Genomic DNA, 9454 nt, shown 5'->3' with positions numbered 1-9454 from the left:
TTTTTTTAAGGATTTGATGTTTTTCTCAGTAAATATTAGGGCTCAAACCCTAAAGATTCATAATAAAACTCAGAATTGGTTTTTGATATGGATAATAATTAATAAAAAAAAACTTATTAGAGGCAAAATAAACAGTTAAAAGGTATAAAATAAATAGTTAATTTAAATTCTGGCTGTTTTGGGTCATGCCTTGCTGTGGTCCTTCCCATTTTGGGTGGAAAATGGTAATATTTAATTCTTATATTTCTAAGTTCAGGTGGGAGGACAGGGGAGCAGGGACACAGGAGCCACAATTGAATGCCCCCGATAAAGATATGTTGAATTTTGCTTAAAAAAAAAAGCGAATTTTTTTTTACGATCACAATTCATGTGTGTTTTAAACCCACCTGAGGTGTTTTATTGTCGATATTGATGATATATCACACCGAGGACTCGTCGACTTTTAATTAAGGTACGATGAGTACTGTTTCCTCACCAAATTGTCGCAAATGACCCCAAGCCTGCCAGGATTTCTCTGCTTTCGGCCTCAAAATCTGGGTTATAGGGAAAAAGGAGGAATATGTGAGTAAATATATATACATAAATATACCCTAATAAATACATATATGCACATTCAATTAGGCTTTTACTCTTGTTGTTTTGCAACATCGCATTGTGTCCAAATTTATTATATCTGGTGCCTTTTCGACCCCGTTACCTGTTTTTTATTTTATTTTTGCCCCAACTTGAGCAGGTTTTGATCCTTTTTTCCCCCCATATTTCCCTTGTGAATTTGGGGGGGGTTTAGGGAAGTGGTGTAACTCAGGTATCGGGGAACCGCTGGCATTAAGCTGTACCCACACTCTTCCTGCTCCCCTGGAGGAACGATCTCCTCCAACGGGCTTTTCTTTTTAATTTATTGTTTCTTGTGAAAGACTCAAGGAAAGTGGGTTTTCTTTTAGTCCTATTTAACGATTTTATGGGTGGGTTAAGGGCGGCAGTGAGCCCAGCACCTCCCCAGACCCTGTGCTGCCTTGTTTTGGTCAATATAATATTAATTATGATTAATAATTTGCCCTCATGCCCCTGGAAACTGGCACCGGCGAAGTGGAAATACACTCCCTGCTTTCACCTTGAGCCCCTGCGGCCTCCCTGCCCGGCAACATCATCGTGCTGGATGATGAGGACGAGGGGCTCCGTGAGCCTCCACCTGGCACCTCCGGAGGGTGCCACCTTGGGGTCTCTGTTCCCCCTCCATCATCTCCATGTTGCTCCCTGGGTGTCTTCATCCCCCTTGGTGTCTCAGTGCCACCTCAGTGTCTCTGTGCCCCCTTGGTCTTTCCCTGTCACCTTGACATTGCTGTCTGGTCTCAGCATCTCCTTGTTCTCCTGCAGTACCTCCATGTCTCCCTTGGTGTCCCCACACCACCTTGGTGTCTCTGTCCCCCCTCGATGTCTCTGTCCCCCTCAATCGTCTCCATGACCCCCCTTGGGTGTCTCCGTCCCCCCCGGTGTCACCGTGCCACCTTGGCATCTCTGTCCCCCCTCCAGCATCTCTGTGTCCCCCTTTGTCATCCCCCTTGATGTCTCACCTCGGCATCTCCCTTGATGTCTCGTCTCGGCATATCCACGTCCCCCGTTGGTGTCCCCATGCCACCTCAGCGTCTCCATCTCTCTCAGTGTCTCTGTTTTCGCTCCATCATCTACATGTCCCCGCTGGGTGTCCACATGCCACCTTGGTGTCTCCATCCCCCCTCAGCCTTTCTCTGTTCCCCCCTCCCTCACCTCCCTGTTGCCCCTGGTGTGTCTGTCCCTCTCCATCATCTCCGTGTCCCCGATCCATCACATCTGTGTTCCCGTGAGGTGTCCCCATGCCAGCTCAGCGTCTCCATCCTACCTGGTTGACTCTGTTCCCGCTCCATCACCTCCCTGTACCCCCTGGGTGTCCCTGTCCCGCCTCCATCACCTCCGTGTCCCCACTGGTTGTCTCCGTCCCCTCTCCATGACCTCTGGGTGTCTTCTGGGTGTCTCTGTCCCCCTCACATCATCTCCATGTTACCCCTGGGTGTCCCTGTCCCCTCCTTTGTCACTTCCATGCTCCCTCTGTGTGTCCCTGTGCCGCCTTGGTGTCTCCATCTCCCCTGGGTGTTTCTGTCCCCCCTCCATCACCTGTGTGTCCCCATGCCACCTCAGTGTTTCCATTCCTTCTCCTTCACCTCCCTGTCGCTCTGGGTGTCCCTGCACTGCCTTGGTGTCTCTGTTCCCCCTCTATCATATCTCTGTTTCCCCTCCATCATGTCCCCATCCCCCCTGGTTGTCCCTGTCTCCCCTCCATCACCTCTCTGTCCCCCCCCGGGTCCCTCTATTCCTCCTCCATCTCCTCTCTGTCCCCTGTGGATTTCCCTGTGCCACCTTGGCATCTCCCTCTCTCCTGGATGTCTCTGTCCCTGCTCCAGCATTTTAGTGTTCTTTTCAGTGTCCCTGTTTCCCCTTCCATCACCTCTGTCCCCCCCTCGGTTGTCTCTGTCCTCCCTCCATCATTTCCACTTCCCCCCTGAGTGTCTCCATTCCCCCTCCATGACCTCCCTGTCCCCCCCAAATGTCCCCGTGCCACCTCAGGGTCTCTGTCCCCCCCGGCCCCTCTCCATTTGCAGTTCCTGGAGCTCTGCACCCGCCTGAAGGAGGAGCACCCTGAGGTCATCCCCTTCCTCTGCGGCCATCACCAGAAAGCCAGCCTGGATTTCATGGTCTCAGCCGAACTCGGCAAACTTCAGGAATTTTAATTTAGAAGCGTACACACGATTACGTTTTAAAGAAGAGGGAATGTGAGGATACGTGATATCTGAATCGCCACAAACTGCGCCCGCAAGAAGGGTGCCCGCAGCAGCACCCGCGTTGATGGGCCGGAAGCTTCTGCTTTCTGAAACAGCTGCACGTGACCTAAGACACCTCCATCTGTAAGTGCCACTCACATCTCCAGAGTTCACTCTTAACTTGTCATTAAATTTCTATCCCTTCTCAGAAGTTTTAAGAATAGTCCAGTTCAAGACCTATTTTATTCCTATGATTTGGGTACATGTGAATGTTCCTTCCATAATGTGAATAAGGACTGCAAATGCGTATTGACACTCATTATCGAGTACAGAGTAATTAAAAGCGTAATTAAAATATATTCAGATAATTACTATAGCCAGAACACACATCTGTATCCCAATTCACGTTTAAACTTTTTCCTTAATTTCAAATCATCTTGGTTTCTATTGGACAAGGAAGTACATCACATTTTCATTATAATCTAGAAAAATACTTATCAGTGGGCTTTTATCATTAAATAGTTATCAATAACACTGCAAGTCTGTCAAAGGCAATTTGCAATACGGTACACATTTAGCAAAAGCTGGGGGAGGGAACTTCAAGTGCTTAAATTGGATATTTAAATCAGATAGAAAAAGGCAATTAAAAGTGTTCCTAAAATCATGGCCTCAAAAAAAAAAAACAGCCTTCAGAATGGTTTCACTTTTATACTGTCAAGTGAATGTTTTCTGTCTTTTAACTAAACATAGGATTCCTTTTCCACTGAATATTGCAAATGTCATGATAAAGCAAACATAGACTTTATTCTTCAAATTGAATCACTCGGTACCAATTTTATTTCTCACACTGTGAGAGACGCCCCCCTGCTCCACGCTGCTGTCCGCCGGTAACGGCAATGCGGGCCTGCGGGGTGGTGCCGCCGCGCTCGTTGCTGCCTCCCGGTAAGGAAACGCCGCTGCTGCCCCACGGGCGCGCTGCCGGCGGGCGCTGGGCGCGCAAAGCGCGGAGCTGCAGCGCCGGTGCCGCCCCCGAGCACGCGCCGCCCGGCGGGTGCTGCCTGCTGCTGCCGCCCCGTGGCCGAATTGCGGTACTGCAGCGCGGCGTTCGCTCACCGGCTCGGGGCCCTCCGGCGCGCCGTCGGCAGCGGGCGCATGCGCCTTGCGGGGGAGCAGCATGGCGGTGCGCCGGGCGCGCTTCCCGGCGGCGGCGGGTCAGGGCCGAGGTCATCGGTGAGGCTGGCGAGTCCCCTCGGCGGACGGGGCGGTGTCTCCTGCCCGCTGGCCGCTCGGGGGTGGCGGGACGGGAAGCTTCAAACTGCCCGCTGCGGCAGGCTCCCGGTCTGCTGGAGTCCTGTAGCCTCAGGTCACCCCCAAGCCCAGTCGGCAAGCTGGCCTTTGATGCGTCTCCACAAGCCCCTGCAGAAGGAGAGGATGCGGCCAGGGGCAAGCTACGGTAATATCGGTCGCTGCTTTTTCTTTCCCTCTTTCAGAGGCTGCACTGAGGATGCGGTTGTCTGTTCCTGCCTTGGGGATGCTGTTGATGGCACTGCCTCAGGCTTGCGTGGGTTGTCTCTGCCCGGCCTCGCTTTCCTCGCAGCGTCGGGGCGAAAAGGGACAGGCGGAGCACTTACTGGATGTGGACAGGGGCTGCCGTGGCTGAAGCTGGAGAGGCCAGAGAAAGGTAAAGAAGATGACATTGAAGGCTACCTGGCCGGCTGCTGCCTCCCGCTGCAGGCGAGAGAGACCTTGCCTCTCCAGGTGAGGAGGGATCCCTCTTCGTAGTCCGCAGCAGGCCAGGCCGCCAACACGGACCGCAGGGTCTGTATGCGTCACCAACGGGCGTGGTACGGCCGCGTAGTGCACGAGCGAGCGAGGCTACTTGTGTAGGAAGCCTCTTCTTGTCAGAGCTGCGAGATACCCACGTATTCTTTTAGGTGGAGGACAGCCAAGCGACCGGAGTTACAGAAGAGGAAGGGAGGAGAGAAGGAGAAAGAAGCGTTTGAAGTGTCAAATTCTCCCGGCAGTGCCGAGAGCGAGAGCTGCAGTGAGTCCCGGGCCCTCGGGGCCCTGTCTTCCCTCTTATGCATCCTGGGCCCTCCCGGCCCCTCCCCTGGTCCCCTCTGTTTCCCATGCTGCAGTGTTTTCTTTTGTTTTGCTCCCCTGTACCTCTTCCTCTATTCTTGTGTCCTGCTCCCTCTCCCTCTTTTTTTTTCATCCTCTGTCTCTGTTCTGTAGCCCATCGCTGTTTTTTCCTTTTCTATCTCTTTGTCCTGATCTGCATGTGTTTCTTTTTTCCCCACAATTTCTCTGGTCTATTCTCTGGCTTTCTTTTGCTCTCTGCACCTGTATGTGCAGTGCCATGTCCCTGCCTCCTTACCTCTCTCTCTCCTTTCCTGCCTCTCTATCTCTTTCTGTCCTTCTGTCTCTTTTTGTCTCCTTCCTCCCGTCCTTCCTTCCCCCTGCCCCCCTGCTTCTGTCCTGCTGTTTGTCACTGGTTTTTCTTTCTCCCACTCTCTGCCCGGGTTTTGTCACTCACTCCCTCTCTCTCTTTCCTTCAACCTGTTTTTTCTTCTCTCTATTCGTCCGCCTCTAATGCTTCTTTCTCCATCTTTTAGTCCTGCTCAGAGTTCCTGAACTCTGTCCAGTTCCCTTTCTGTTTTTTTTTTCCTCTCTTGGTTACTCTGCTTTTCTTCCTGTCCCTATTTTTTTTTCTTTCTCTATTCCTCTGTCCTGCTGTGTGTTCCCTCCCTCTCACTCCCCCAGTGTCCTGGTAATACGCAGTCCTCCTGTGTGTTACCGGACCTTCTCCCTGTTGATTTTTTTCTCTTGCTCTATTCCTCTGTCCTGCTCCCTAGAAGTATTTTTTTAATTCTCTGTATTTTTGTTCTTCGGCGCATCACTATTTTTTCGTTCTCCATCTCTCTGTCTCTTGCTCCCCATGCTCCTCTTTCTCTCTCTGTCATTCTTTTCTCTTCCCTGTACCTATGCTTTTCTGTATCCTTGCATCCCACTCCTTCCCTCCCTCCGTCTCCCTCTGTCACGCTGTCTTGCTCCCCATCCCTCTCTTTTTATTTCTACTCTTGTGACGTGTGTGTCCCCCAACCCTTCCTTTTACGTGTTCTGGTTTTTCTCTCTACATCCTTCTGTCATTCTCCTTCTCTTGCTGTTCTTGCTCTTTTTCTTTCTTTTTCTCTAACCTGCTGCCCATCACTATTTTTTCCTCCTGCATCCCTTTGTCCTGCTCCCTGTACTTGTCAATCTTTGCCTTTGTTCTGCCTCCAGTCTTTCTCCGTTTTCTCCATCTCTGTCCTTTTCCCTGTACCTTTTTCTGTGTGCTTCTCAGTTCTTCTCCCTGATCTTATTTTTCCTCTTTCTGCCATCCCTCTCTTTTTCTCTGTGACTCTCTGTGCTGTGCCTTTTCTTTTCTTTCTCCAATTATCTGTTGCCTTACCTGTCCCTCTCTCTCTGTCTCTCTTCCTCTGTCCTGCTCCCTGGCCCTATTATTTATTGCTTCACTTCTCTGTCCCGTTCTCTGTCTTTTTTCTCTTATCTCTTTGTCATCCATCCTCCCCCTAACTTTTTGTCTGTATATGTCCATACCACTGCCTGTTTGCATCGTTTCTCGCTATATACCCCTGCCCAGCATGATTCTCCTTTGTCCTGCTTCCTGGCCTTTTTTCTCATCCTGCAGCGCTGGTTTTTCTTTCTCCCTGTCTTTATCCTGATCTGTCTCTCTCTCTTTTGCTCTCAGTCCTTCTGGTGTGTTCACTATGTTTTTTCCTCTCTTTCTCTTTCCTTATTTCTGTCATTCAATTTTTCTCTCAAGCCGTCTGTTCTGCACCCTGCTCATAATTTGCTTCCTCTTTCCCTCCGTCCTACTCCTTCGTCCTACTCCTACTCCTTCCCCTCCGTCCTACTCCTGCGTGTAGCGCGCAAGTGAGGCTACGCGTCTAGGAAGCTTTGTCTCGTAAGACCTGTGAGACACCCATGTATTCTCTTAGGTGGAGGACAGCCAAGCGACCGAAGTTACAGAAAAGGAAAGGAGGAGAGAAGGAGAAAGAAGCGTCTGAACTGTCAAATTCTCCCGGCAGCACCGAGAGCGAGAGCTGCAGTGAGTCCCGGTTCCTCCGCGCCCCTCCCCTGGTCCCCTCCCTTTCCCACACTGCTGCGATTTTTTCTTTTTGCTCCCTTGTACCTCCTTTCTCCATCTCGCTCTGAGCGGCTCCCTGTTCCCATGTTTTAGGTCCTCCCTCTCTCTGCCCTGTAGCCCGTGGCTATTTTTTCCTTCTCTGTCTCTCTCTGTCTGGCTCCCGGCCACTATTTTTGCATTCTTCCCTCTTTGTCCTGTAGTTAGTGTGTGGGTATTGTTGCTGTCTCTGTCTCTGTTTGTCCAGCTCCCTGTCCCTCAGGCACTTCTTTCCTTTCTCCGTCCCTCTCTGTTCGTCTCGCTGTCCCCACTTTTAAACTCTCCTCTCCTTTGCCCGGTAGCCCACTGCCGTTTTTTTCTTTCCCTGTCTCTGTCTGTCCCACTCCCTGTCTGTAATTTTTAATGCCTCCCTCTCTCTCTGGAAGTCTGTCAGGAGTTTTCCTCTTCTCAGTGTCTCTGTCCTGTTCCCTCTCCCTGTTTTTTAATTCCCTCCTCTCTGCCCTGTTACCCATCACCATTTTCATTTTCTCTGTCTCTCTCGGTCCGGCTCAAGATCCTGATTTTCTAAATTCCTCGCTTTCTGCCCTGTAGCCCGTCACTTTTGAAGTTCCCTTTCTCCGCCTCTTTCCGTCCGGGTCCCGGCCCCTCTTTTGTACTTCCTCCCTCTGTACCCTGTGGCCTGTTGCCTTCTCCCTCTTATTTCTGTGTCTCTCTCTCTGGCTCCCCACCCCTGTTTTTTCATTCCTCCCTCTCTGCCCTAGAGCCCATCGGTCTCTTTTCTTTCTCTGTCTCTCTCTTTCCAGTTCCCAGGACCTGTTTTTCAATTTTCTCCTTCCTGGCTCTGTGCCACGTTGCGATTTCATTTCTTTTGCCGTCTCTCCCCATCCGGCTCCCGTCCAGGATTTTTTAATTTCTCCCTATCTGTCTTGTAGCCCATCGCTGTTTTTAATTTGTCTGTGTCTCTCTGTTCGGCTCCCTGTCTTTATTTTTTTTTTTTTAATTCATCCCTCTCTGTCCTGTACGTGTCGCTTGTTCAATTTTTGTTCCCCGACGTCTCTCTGTACATCGCTTCCGGTCCTGTTTTTTAAAAATTCCTCCCTGTCTGTCCTGTGGCCTATAGCAGTTTGTTCTTTCTCTGTCTCTCGTCATTCTGGCTCTCGGTCCCTATTTTTCAGTTTCTCCCTCTCGGCCCTGTAGCACAATGCTATTATTTGCCTTTCCTCGTCTCTCTCTGTCCGGCTCCCTGTCCCCGTTTTGTAATTCCTCCCTCTCTGCCCTGCAGCCCGTCACTATTTTTCCGTTCTCTGTCCCGCTCCCTGTCCCGAGTTGTTAATCGCTCCCTGTCTGCCCTGTAGCCTGTCGCATTTTTTTTTCCTTTCTCCATCGCTCTCTGTCTGGCTCCCTGTCCCTACTTTTTAGTTCTTCCCTCGCTGCCCTGCGGCCCGTCGCTATCTTCTCTTTCTCCGTCTCTCTCTGTACGACTTCCGGTCCCTTCTTTTTTGAAATCCATCCCTCTCCGTCTTGGAGCCCATCACGGTATTTCCTTTCTCTGTCTCTCTCTGGTTGGCTCCTGCTCCCTATTTTTCAATTTCTTCTTTCTCCATCTCTCTCTCTGGCTCTGGATCCCAATTTTTTAATTCCTCCTTCTCTTCCCTATAGGCTGTCTGGTTTTTTTTTCCCTCTCTTTATCTCCCCCTCCACCTCTGGCTTTCCGTCCCTATGTTATAATTCCTCCCTCTCTGCCCCCTAGCTGTTGCTATACTTCCTGTGTGCATCACGCCGCGTCCGGGTCCTTGTCCCTCTCTTTTAATTTTTCCCTCTTCTCCCTGTAGCCCGTCGCTATCATTTTCTTTCTGTTTGGCTCCGGATCCCTGTTTTTTCCTTCCTACCTCTCTCTGCCCTGTTGGCCCCTGGTTATTTTTTTTTCTTCTTCTTCCTCTGCCCGGCTCCGGCTCCCTATTTTTTCATTCCTCCCTCTCTGTTACGTAGTCCGTTGGTATTTTTTCTCTCTCTGGCTCTTTTTCTCTGGCTCCCTGTCCCAGTTCTTCGGTTTCTTCCTTCACGGCCCCGTAGCACATTGTGTTTCTATTTCTTTCTCCACCTCTTCTTTCCCAGCTCCCCGTCCCTCACTTTTAATGCCCCCCCGCTTCCTCCACCTCACTCTTTCTTGCTTCCCGTCCCTGTTTTTTAATTCCTCTCTCTCTGCCGTGTACCCTGTCGCATCTTTCTTTTCTCCATCTCTCTATGTCTATCTCGCTGCGCCCCATTTTCAATTCTTCTTCTCTGCCCTGTACCCCGTCGCTATTTTTGCATTACTCTGTCTCTCTCTGTCTGGCTCCCTGTCCCTATTTATTAATACCTCACTCGTCTTCCTGCACCCACCGCTATTCCCTGCGATCTCCCTCTCTCTCTGTCTGGCTCCCTGTCCCCAGATTTTAATTCCTCCATCTGCCCCATGTAGCCTGTCTGGATTTTTTCCTTGGTCCCTCTCTGTGTCCGGCTCCCTCTCTCCGTG

Source organism: Calonectris borealis, chromosome 19 (genome assembly GCF_964195595.1).
Source record: "Calonectris borealis chromosome 19, bCalBor7.hap1.2, whole genome shotgun sequence".
Classification (NCBI taxonomy): domain Eukaryota; kingdom Metazoa; phylum Chordata; class Aves; order Procellariiformes; family Procellariidae; genus Calonectris; species Calonectris borealis.
The sequence above is the reverse complement of the archived record's forward strand: the minus strand, read 5'-3'. Positions refer to the sequence as shown.